At 38.8% G+C, this 12,594-nt stretch overlaps 1 non-coding gene across 1 annotated transcript; it reads left to right on the top strand.

The window, feature by feature from the left end:
* Positions 1-8,898: 8,898 nt before the first annotated feature.
* On the top strand, positions 8,899-9,005 carry LOC141637020 (small nucleolar RNA R71). Its single transcript, XR_012541584.1, has one exon. It is a non-coding gene; the product is annotated as a small nucleolar RNA R71 (small nucleolar RNA).
* Positions 9,006-12,594: the final 3,589 nt, after the last annotated feature.

The raw sequence follows: 12,594 nt of genomic DNA, 5'->3' as shown, positions 1-12,594 counted from the left end.
AAGCGTGTAGTTAAACTACTGGTATGGTGCTCTAATAGGTTGAGGTGAACAACGGTAGTAGGATGATGGAATGATTCGTGGTGATATGTTTGCATGAAGTAAGTTCCGGGACGTAACTTTCTTTTTAGGAGCGTAGAATGTAACATTTTGTTTTAACATTTTGTTTTATGGACCTAAGTTCATGAGTTCTTATACTGGGAAATCTGTTTTGGTATCCACGGTGATGTTGGAGGTGTGATAGATGAGCGAACTTCGGGACGAAGTTCATTTTAAGGGGGGAAGACTGTAATACTCCGTATTTTATATTACTATTTAAGTCGAGTAATTGTTTAGTCGATAATTACATTAAGTTATTTTACTTGACTCGCATTGTATCGTAAGATCGAGTTGTTTCGTAAGTTAATTGAGACGGGTTTACATGGAATTCGAGATGTGAGCTAACCCATTTACCCTCGACCCATTGGAGTTTACCCAATAACATGTTTAACCCAACACCCAACATCATGTTTTAATCTAATTCTTAACCTAATTTTTACCCTAACACTACACAACCCTCATCTCACCCGCCTCCCTCTTTTCGACGCACACCAACACACACACACACGATCCTTTCATTTGATTGAAGATTGCTCATCGATTCCAACCTAATTCGATTCCCTGTTTGTAAGTCGATTTCATTCCATTGTTTATACTGTTTTAAAGTCGTCTTTTTCGAACAGTTTGAAAAGAGAGTCCTGTTTATTTGATGTCTAGTTTATGCATATAAAATCTCATAGTCAAATTCTTTGTGGTTTGTCCTAGGTGATTTATTTATGAACATGTCGCTGAAAAGTCCGCGAATCTGATTTGGTTGTGGAAAATGATTTGAAACCTTAATTTTTATGTCGATTCAGTTATGAGGCTTCTTCATACATAATCTTTGTATAGTCTAGATGATAATAGGATTTGGAATTTCTGAAAAATAATGTTTTAAACTCGTTTTATGAATCAATACTTTTTATGCGACGGTTTCTGTCAGTTTTTAGAAATCAGTCTGGAAACCTTTGATAAGTATGGAATTGGGGAAAAACACGTTAGATATAATTTGTAGCTAAGACTCATGGGGTTCCAATTCAATTGGCCTTGTATCAATTTGATTTTTCTGGAATTAGTTATGTATTTTATTCCGAGTCTGTCATGTGCTGGAAAATCAGGAAAAATCGTGTTTGTTCTTTAAGCTGATATTCCTATTAAGTTATGATGAGTCTAGGTTATGTGCATGATTATTTGATTGAGTAGGTGGTAATTATATATAATTATGTTATGTAGGTGATGGATATGTGAAGGTTCATAATTGATTGCTTGTGTGAGCTTGGATTGCGAAAAGGTAGGGAAATACACTTGACTTATCAGCGTTGTTGTTAAGTTGTGTTGACTTGTTGTGTTTCATATGACCAAACTGTGAACGTTGACTTGTTTTGTGGTTGTTGATTTATGTTATGATTTATATACTGGAATGTGGTTGACTGAACTGATCGTATTGAGTATGTTATCACAACATTTTTGGTAGCTGACATGATTTCATTCATTGATATACATATTGTGTTGCATTGATTACTGTTGAGCATTCATATGCATTGGAGATGGAGGATGTTGTGGTGATGTGGTGGGGTGATGATGATGTTGTGATAAGGCCCAGGCGGGTTCTGTAGGACTTGCCCTGGTGTCCTCAGCTGCGAGCTGGCAGATCGGCTACGGTCGATATATAGTCTACCGGGGATCGGTATGGTGGGGGCGTTCGGGTTATGAGATATGAGTTGAGATGGAGGTGGAGGTGACGGAGGAGCATGCATATCATATTTTGTTGTTTCATTGTATTCTCTACTCAACCTCGTGGTTGACCGTGTGTATTCGTGAACACCTGTGATGATCCAAATATTGGGGAGCAGACTTGACAGGTTTATGAGATAGGATGGGAGCTTGATGGGCGTGAGACACTGGATCAGAGGACTTAGTAGCTAGATCATCATTTAGAAGACTTTCACTTTTATTTATGTTAGTTCTTGTAATTTGATGTAAATGAGGTTTTGTAAAAAGTTAAGTTAAAGAAATTATGTAATTTGCCTTGGAGTTTAATTTGTTATTCACTACCTCGGGAAACCGAGATGGTAACAGTCCGGTTTATTAGGGAATGTCTTGCTAGAGGATCCTTTATAAATCGGGGTGTTACAAAATATCCCCAAACCGAACATTTGCTCGTCCCGAGTAAAGAGGTGACAAAGACTAGGACCATTATTTAAACTAACCTAATAGCATAGCCGATATGAGACAATTAGCGGGTCTCACTTCGCCCCTTCAACTCACAACAAGACAACCATGAGGTAGGATGCCTTCTTGCAAGGCAAGGTGGGTCTTGCCAAAATGGCGACACATCCAAACATTAAGCACATAAAGTCAAATAATGGATGCATCTTCAAAAGAATAGCCACTTTCCTCATCTAAGTGGCGGAAATTATCTATATGGGAAACAATTCAAGGGTACACACTCCTTCATAGATGCAATTTCTTCAAACTACTAAGCCTAGAAGGATACCAACAAATCACCTCCAAATTGTGTCAAGCTAGGGTACCTTTGTGCTCAATCGTTAAATGCTTTTGTCAAGAATAGACTCCCTATGGTGTTAGAAACACTGGAGGATCGCGGAATTCCCCCTCTTGCCTAGACAAGAAGAAGGGTCGTCCCCTCTCTACCATGCACAAAAATGGATACGATGGATAAAGGGATCGATAGTATTTGAGTTTCACTTTGGGAGTTTGCTTTTATTTTTGTTTTCCCCCCAATTTCTTGTGGCATATAACATTTGAGAACACTTTCTTGCCATTTCTTTTGATATTTGGCAATTCAATACTTGACAACTTTTCAACTTTTCTTTGCATTTCTTTTGAACATTTTCAAAGTCACCCCATATATAGTGAGGGTGCCTTATATTTGAAGCTTTAGGAGTCTATTTTTGCTCCTCTTTTCATTTGATGCATTTTGCAAACTTTCTTTCACTTTTCATTTCATTGAACTCAAATTGATTTATTTTTGTGCCCATTCCCTTTGATGACAAAAATGTGGTAGAACATGGATGAATGATGCATGGTTTCAAGGGTCATCTTGGAATAAACGGTAGCCAAGGAGTTATCACACCAAAAGGTACTCTTGACTAGGCCTTAAACCATGGGTCAAAGGATACTAGCATGACACATCCTAGGGTGTTTTACAAATATTCTAACAAGCAAAGTCTTAAGAAGAAAAAGCATCTACTAGGGCCTATATACACTTGTCAAGCTTCCCAAGTAGACGGTATTGCAAAATTTTCTAACATGCAAACTACTTGCCATGATGTAACTAACATATAAACATCCTAATGCAAATGATTCTACCAACTAATATGACATATAAACTAAATGAAAGTCCTAAGTTTACATTGTTATACCGCATCAATCAAAATAAAGCCACATAGTCATTAACATAAAGAGGAAAAAGGAGATTGGAAAGATCATACCATGCGGTCTTCAATATCCTCATGTCTCGGATGTGGCGTAGTCATTCAATGTGAACAAGGATAAAGCAAACACAATATATACAATTCTACACTACAAAGGAAATGAACTTGTTTTTGGATTTTCAAATTTTTTTCAATTTTTTTTTTGATTTTTTCGAAACTTTTTGATTTTTTTGAATTTTTGAATAAAAGTTTAAGTTAGAATTCCCCATCCCCACACTAATATGGGCATTGTCCTCAATGGCCAAAATGATGGGAAACTATGCAAGCATGATGCATGAATTCTACACTAAATGCAAGCTATACTAATCTACACTACATGATGCATGAGTTTTTTTGTTTATGACGGAGAGCGTAATTTAGATTACCTCCCGTTGCGTATGCATGTACTTCCCCAAACCGAGATAGACATTATTTCTAATGTCCTAAAAGTTGGGGTAGTTCATGCACACAAGATGCAATGCATGAAACTAAATTTGTCATTTTGGATTTTCAAAGTGGGAACAATAAAATAAGAACACCTCAATGGGGCCGAGGTGTTAGTCCTCTATGTTGCTAGGACTCTCCAACTATGATCAAGATAAAAATAAATAAAACAAAGAAAGAAGTAGACAAACCTCAAGAGGGTAGGAGCCTCCAAAGCTTGCTAGTCTTCCACCATATCATCATTGTCATCATCTTCCTGAATAGAAGTTGACTCATCACCACTTCCCTCTTTAATTCCTTGCTCACTTACTTCATCATCCTCTTCTTCTTCATTTACCTCTTCAACAATGCCCTCATCATCAACAACCTCATCACCGACAATCTCATCGTCACCCGGTCTTTCACCCCTAGATGCACTTGGAAAGAAAACTTCCCTATCCGCCCAACTAGGCAAAGGACACGAAGGATCAAGTAGTCCTTGCCTAGCTAAATGAAGGGGTGGATATTGGGCCAAGTATGCATCTTCCCGATCGTTATAAGCTTGTTTGTGCATCTCTTGAATAAGTAGAGTCATGTAGTCATTGCCCACTTCAACACCTTCGGGTTTAAACTCTTGATATTTGAATGGATAGGGTGGTGTGACAATGGAGGAGGAGGGCATTTCAATTTCACCCCTTTGTTGACGGATGATGTATTCGGCTTCTTTTGAGAGGGGAAGAAGGTAGTTCGTTCGATGGACACTCAAACGGCATATCTTGGAAGGCAAAGTAAAAGATCTAGCATCATTGGTGAGCCACCCATATTTGGTGTCAAGAGGATTATGCTTGACCCACTTGTACTTGTTAATCATGGCATCCATGTCAATGAGATGACCCCCTCTTTTCGCCACATACTTGCTATCCTTGTTGAAATTCAGAGCAAAGTACTTGGCCAAGAGAGTAACTAGACCTCCATTTACGATAAAAGCGGTGCCTTCCTTTCCACAATCAATATTGAGCCATCTTTCCACTAAAAGCCTTAGAGCATTGTAAGGCTTGGTGAATTCCCTTCCAATATTTAAGGCCGACTCAAGTAGAACACAATCGAGCTTGGTAAAGTGGTTAGTGTCTTTTCTTGCAGTGATAGTATTCCTTATGACCTTGTGCCACACTCTAATGCCCGGATGGTGGACTAAAAGAGCGCGACAAGCATGATAGTTCTCAAATTTCTTCCCGGAAATCGCCTCCCAAAGAAGAGCGGGGTCATATTTTTCGGGCTTCTTGTAATAACGAGGTGTATCACTAAGACCTAATGCTTTACTCAAAACATCAAAGGTGATGCGCCTATTCACATTAGCAAGGCAAAACTCGATGTATTCTCTAGTCTCTACCTTAGTCACTTTCAATGAACTCAAGAATTCCAAGGTAAGGGAGGGGTATGCCAATTCTCTTGTAGCAAACAATTTTCCCAACCCCATGGCTTCAAAGAAGGCTTTTGTTTGTTCAAGGACACCCAATTTGTTCAAGGCATCTTCACATATGAATTTGTTGGGTACAAAGGATTTCCTAGCATACTTGGCAAATGTATCCCTATGGGAGTTATAAATGAAAATTACCTCCGGATAGTTTGATAATTGAGCAATTTCCGGAGTTCTTGTTGTTGCTTCCAGGGGAGGATTTTGTTGTTGTTGAACTTCCAAGTGTGCACTAGAAACCACCATAGCCATTGAAGCTTTCTTTGCTTGAAGGCATTGTTGCCTTTTTGAGAGTGCCTTTGCCTTAAGTGCCTTTGTTGATCCTTTTATTCTTGCCATTGACGATTATACCAAGAAAATATTGAAAATGTTCAATTTTCAATTATACCCAAATTGATTTTAAGATGAAAGGATTTGCCTTTGTATTTCAAAAATCGACTCAAAGGTTGAAGATTTTGGTGCTTGGATTGATTATTGTTGAAAAGGAGTGATTAATTGTTGTTGAAAGGAAGTTTGGATTTGATTTTGTTGAATTTGGTTCAGGAAATCTTGTTTTTGTGATGGAGAGGATGAGGGTTTTGGTAGTGTTTTGAATGTATGAATGAAGGAATGAATGTGGGAGGGGTATTTAAAAACACCCAAAATTTACGAACTGTAGGGGGAAGACGAGCGTTTTTCCTTCGGGACGCTCGGATTCTGCCTATTCTGGATTCAGGAATTCTAGCCTAAAGACGGGCGTCTTTCAGCTGGGACGCTCGGATCCTTCGACTGCGGGACGAGCGGATTCTTTCAAAGACGGGCGGATTTTGTTACAGCAGGTTTTCTCATTTTGCATTGGCAAAAAGACGGGCGTCTTTCTGCAAAGACGAGCGGATTCATTAAGACGAGCGTCTTCTCTGCTGGGACACCCGGATTCTTCAACAGTCCCAAATTTTCAATTTTTCAGTTCAATTGGACTGACGGATTCTGCAAAGACGCTCAGGTTTCCTAAAGACGAGCGGATTCCCCTGAAGGACGCTTGGATTCTCCCTGGTCTACCCGGATTCAGTTCCATCCGTGTACTTGCATATCCCGTGTCATTTTCATTCTTCAAATCCCATGTTCTTCATTGTAGGGGCACTACTAAGGCATGAATAGCCTAGGCAATTGCTATTCCCATACTAAGCTAAAGCACTACACATCAATTAAAATCATTAGTCCCTCCCTCACTTCTCTCAAAAATGATAATTATCTTGATCAAAGCATAAAAATCAAAAATGACAAAAAATGCAATGTAGGAATTAAAATGCAAGTTAGGGAGTTAGAAATATTTACAAATGGTGGTTTGGAGAGGACTCCACCAAACTCTCATCCTTAGTGAGATGTCATGGGGGCATGTCCAAGGTGTTGTTGATGTTGCTCAACACCTTGAAAAAGTAGTCAAAAGCTTGTTCATTATCATGATAAAGATTTTCAATAGATCTTTGCCCTTGTTGTCCTTCATGTTGGTCTTTATCGATAGCATTGCCAATGTAGGGAATGAAAATCCCTTCAAACTCATCGTCCCAAAGACCACAAAATTCATCTACTTGATCACTAAAGATCTCTTGAGTTGATAGAGACAAATCTCCCACTTTCTCATCTTGGCCAAGGAGGCCATCCTCTTCATTGCTTGACTTTGGTGAGCTTTTCAAGCTCTCTTTGTTACAATTCACTTGCTCTTTGAATGGAGCATCATCAATTTTCTTATTCCATTGGAATTCCGACTTCTTCCTATCATCCTTCCGGCTATAATGATCAACCATAAAGCATGGTTCATGCAAACGGGGAGCTCTCATGGTCTTGTCAAGTTTGAAAGTTATGCTCTCATCTCCCACTTCTAGAGTGAGCTCTCCATGCTTCACATCAATCACCGCACCCACAGTGTGCAAAAAAGGTCTTCCTAGAATGATCGGAATATTGGAGTCTTCTTCCATGTCAACAATGACAAAGTCCTCCGGGATGAAAAATCTCCCAACTCTTACGGGAACATCTTCCCATATCCCTAATGGTGTCTTCGTCGATCTATCGGCCATTTGGAGTGTGATATTGGTGCATTTAAGCTCTCCCATCCCTAACCTTTTACTCACCGAGTACGGCATAACACTCACACTATCCCCTAGATCACATAAGGCTTTGTTGATCGTGGTGTCGCCAATGGTACACGGTATTGAGAAGCTTCCCGGATCTTTAAGTTTTGGAGGTGAACTCCCTTGAAGTATTGCACTACTCACCTTAGTGAAGGCGATAGTGTCAAGCTTCCGGATCAACTTCTTCTTCATGAGGATGTATTTCATGTATTTTGCATAGGCCGACATGTGATTGATTAATTCCGTGAAAGGAATCGAGACTTCTAAATTCTTCACAATCTCCATAAATTTTCCAAGTTGGTCATCAAATTTGGGCTTGGCTTGACGACTTGGAAAAGGAAGTCTAATCACAATGGGCTCCTTCTCCTTGGCCTTGTCTTCATTTTTCTTTGAAACTTCTTCTTTTGATGGTTCTCCTTCGTTGGAGTTTTGCACAATTTCTTCTTTGTCACTAGCTTCCACAACTTCATCCTCAACTTGGTTCTTTGGTGCTTCATACCTTGTACCACTCCTCAAGTGAATGGCACTAACCGTTTCATGTCTTGGGGGATTACTTTGAGGTGGTAATTGCCTCTTTTGTCGTTGTGAGTTTGAAGATGCTAGTTGAGTCAGTTGGGTTTCCAACATTTTGGTAAGGGCTAGGATGTTGTTGATGGTGATTTCCTTTGCTTAACTATCCTTTTACATTTGAGTGAAAAACTCTTGTTGATTCTTTTGCATTTGGAGGACCGCTTTTTGAACATCAAAACCTTGGTCATTTTGTTGATTGTGTGGAGTTTGATTTTGGTAACCTTGGTTTTGGTTGTAAAAGGGTCTTTGATTTTGGTTTCTCATGGGAGGTGGGGTGTATGTTGGTTGAGGGTTTTGAATATTTTGGCTTTTGTATGAGAGATTTGGGTTGAATTTGGTGTTTTCATTGTAATAGTTTGAATAAGGGGTACCACTCTTGTATGCTTGAAAAGCATTCACATGTTCATTTGTTCCTCTACATTCACTTTGGTCATGTCCCAAAGTTCCACAATTCTCATATATCCCACTTAGGATTGATGAAGATGCCGTCATGGCATTAACATGATGCTTTCGTGACTTTGAGGCTTCTTCAAGTCTAGCCATAACTTTTTCAAACTTCAAATTGATGGTATCAATGTGAGCACTAAGTTGAGCACCCAATTGAGTAATAGAGTCCACTTCATGCTTTCCTCCTCTAGTAGCCTTGCGAGGCCTACTATATTGTGAGTTATGGACCGCCATTTCCTCAATTTTGTTCCAAGTTTGATTGTCATCAACTTCGGTGAATATTCCATTTGATCCCATGTCGATAATGTTTCTTGAGTCTTTATAAAGACCGTTCCAAAATTGTTGTACCAAGAACCACTCGCTAAGTCCATGATGAGGACATGAGCGGCAAATTCCTTTGAATCGCTCCCAAGCTTCATACAAAGATTCTTCATCTCTTTGCTTAAAGCCCGTAATTTGAGCTCTTAGCATGGTAGTCTTTTCCGGTGGATAGAACTTTTTGTAGAAAGCTTTTAGCCAATTTCTTCCAAGAATCAATTCCGAGAGTAGTCTTATCAAGGCCTTTCAACCATTGTTTCGCGGTGCCAATTAGAGAAAAAGGAAATAAGACCCATTGAATTTGGTCTTAAGTTACACCGGTTTGAAATATCGCATCACAATAGTCACAAAAAGTCTCCATGTGAGAGTGAGGGTCTTCACTAGGCATCCCCCCAAATTGGCTTCTTTCGACTAATTGGATAAATGCGGATTTGGCAATGAAATTTCCGGTTAAGTGTTGTGGTGTGGGAGTACTATTGGGTAGGTTCTCCACGGTTGGTACGGAATGTGATGAAAACTTAGGCATTGTGGGTTGATTTTGTATTGGGTTTTGTGTTGGGTTCTCCTCACCTTCTCTTGCAAAAGGGTTGATGATCTCAATAGTATTTGGTTGAATATCTACAACCTCACCAATACCTCTCAAAGTTCTCCTAGCAAGTCTTCTATTGGTTATCAAAGTCCTTTCAATTTCGTGATCAAAGGGTAACGAGTTACCTTGTGATCTTCTAGACATGCAAAATATCAAACAACTCGAAAATAATTAGAACAAACCTTGAGGAGTTTTACTTCCCCAAGGCAAAGAAAGACTCAACTAATAAAAATATAAGAAAATCTAAATCAAGTTAACATCTTCCCCGGCAACGGCGCCATTTTTGGTCGTACTCTCGAGGAGGTTTAGTTTTCGGTACTTGTCGTTAGGAGCACCTAGACCAAAACACAATTTATAACTTCACAAACAACTATACAATTAGTAAAGAGGCAAGTAAAGGTCGGATCCCAAGGGACGGGAATTGAGATGAGATTTTCTATTGCAACTAGTGGTGTCTAAGGGTGTCACAATTTGGAGTTTGAAGTAGAAGATCACTAAACTAAATAGCAATAAAAGTAAACAAGCAAGATGAATTGAAAGGGATGTAAACAATTGATAAAAGGCACTAGGGTGTCATGGGGTCATAGGGGATTCATGGGAATTGATCATACAAACATATTCTCAAATTATAAGCAAGCAATTATTGTTGTGATGGATCGAGTTGGTTTATATCTTACAATCCTAGGAAAGTTTGGGTCCCGGAGCCGAATCGATTAGATTGTACAACACCTACAAGTCGACTTAATCTTCCCTACTCAACTATATGCATGGTTTAATGAGACTCGAGTTGGTTTATGTCTTACAAGTCTCATTGAAAAGATAGGTGATGGGTAAAAAATGCAAGGATTCATAGGCTCGCATTTCATCAAACATAACATGTGCATAAGTTGAAATCACAACAAGAAAGCAAATAAACTATGAAAACATATTAATTTAAGCATGAATCATCCCCCATGTTAGTTTCCCCTAATTACCCATTAACCCTAGCTAAGGAAACTACTCACTCATTATCATGTTGAACATGCTAGCAAGGTTGTCAATCATACCAACAAAGTAAAACATGATGAATAAATGAAAGTGATTAACAATAATTAAAAAGGGATTAAGAGAATTATACCTACTAATGATTCCAATAATAAAGCAAAGAATAGTAGAAGTACTTGATGATAGATTGGAAGGTTGTCAATCTCCCAATAATAACCCAAATAGTCTTCAATTACCCAAAATAAAGGATGAACAAGAGAGAGATTAAGGAAACGAAACTTGTATTAAAACTTGATTAAATGTTGATTACAAGATTAAAGAGAGATTTGATTGATATTAACTACACTAAAGATTGCTAAGAAGAACATGCTCTTCTAATTAGACTAATGGGGTATTTATAGTGGGGATTAGTTATATAAATTAGGGTTTACTAAGGGCTTAAATGACGATTAAGTCCTTGAGGAATCGCCGGTCTCTAGGGAGACTCCGGTCTCCTTTTCGCCGGTCTTAGAAAAATATGCGCATCCTTCCTTGAAGCTTGTAGAAGACGAAAAGGCAGTAAGGGAATCCGGGCGTCCAGGGCACGGGACGGGCGGATTTGGGTGTTTTCGGACGGGCGTCCGTAAGAGGAAGACGGCGGATTAAGGCGTTTTCACGGGCGTCTTATGGAGGAAGACGCTCGGATTGTGGGTGCTGGACGGGCGTCTTGAGGACAGTCCGCCCGGATTGTCTTACAGCTTCTTTCCTTCTTATTTTCTTCTATTTTCTTCATAAAATCCTTGGGGATTTCCTCGGGGATGCAAGGATCTTTTCTCATCATTGCCCATCTACTATAGTATGTACAAAGGCCTTCTAATCTTGTCTTCTCTTTGATACTTGGTCATTGAATTCAATCAATTTAGCCTCATTTTGCCATGAAAATGCAAGGTTTGAACTCCTTTCCTACCAAGGACACAAAACCTCAAAGAATATGCAAAACAAACGACTAAAGACAATAAATGACCCAAATATGCACTAAAAAGCATGGGAACAAGGCTAATTTGAGGACTAAATATGCTCTAATTATGGTCACATCACAAAGTTTGAATGACAACTCGTCTTGATCTTGACGGACCCAAGTCATCAAAGAAAGAATCCGCACTCTGCCTTATGGCTCACTCCGACGACTCCAGTGATGACTCCGACACCGAGGTAATTAATCTCAAGAACAAGGTGAGAACTCTTTCTAAGGATAAGCTTTGTTTGATGTTTGATGATGTACTTGACAAGAGTCTAGCTAAAAATGATAAACTCTATGACTTGCAAACTCAAATTGAGGAGATTGCCGAAGAAAGTGTTGGTCTTAGAGAGTGTCTAGAAGATTTAAAAGAAAGTAACATCATTCCATTACTCAAAAAAGAAATTAAGAAATTGAGGAAAGAAAACCTTGCTCTCACGAATATTGCTAGGTCATCAAAATCAACAGTTGCCTCAACTGTTGTTTCTGATGTTGAGAAAGAAAACGAGTCTTTAATTATTCAAGTTGATATTTTGATTAAAGAACAAGACTCACTGCTAGCTGACCTTACCTCGTGTCGACACGATAATAAGCAACTTGAACAAATTGCTACGTTGCTTAGTGATGAATTTAGTCATGCTAAATCCGCTTTCGACAAAGTAGGCAAACTAAATCTTGACCATCTTGCTAAAATTGAAACATTGACCAAAGAGTTGCATGATGCTAAAGAGTTTTACAGGAAATGGGAAGGTAGCCAAAACATTCTAGACTCCCTCATAAATCAGTCCCAAAAATCTGAAGAGAAAGCTGGACTTGGTTTCAAAAGTAAATGTTCAGTGAACTGTAACTTCCGAAACCAGGAACCAAGCAAGACTGATTTTCTAAGGAGAAAATATGCAGGCCTTCCTGAGTATGTTGTTTGCAACTTTTGTGGTAAGACCGCTCATGTATTTAATAGTTGCCCTAACAGATTAAACGAATTAAATAGGAACATCAAGGTCACTTATAATACCCCGTAATTTAATAATAATTAATGAGAATAATTAATGTAATTTAAATAAATATTTAATGGGATTTCTAATAATAGTTGCGAGAAAGACGTTAATTAAATAATAAAATAAGTAGCAAGTCGGGAATTGGGTTTAGCTAGTAACTAAGCCTTGGACCGTGTG

The sequence above is a fragment of the Silene latifolia genome, chromosome Y, assembly GCF_048544455.1.
Source record: "Silene latifolia isolate original U9 population chromosome Y, ASM4854445v1, whole genome shotgun sequence".
NCBI classification, from domain to species: domain Eukaryota; kingdom Viridiplantae; phylum Streptophyta; class Magnoliopsida; order Caryophyllales; family Caryophyllaceae; genus Silene; species Silene latifolia.
The sequence above is the reverse complement of the archived record's forward strand: the minus strand, read 5'-3'. Positions and strand labels throughout refer to the sequence as shown.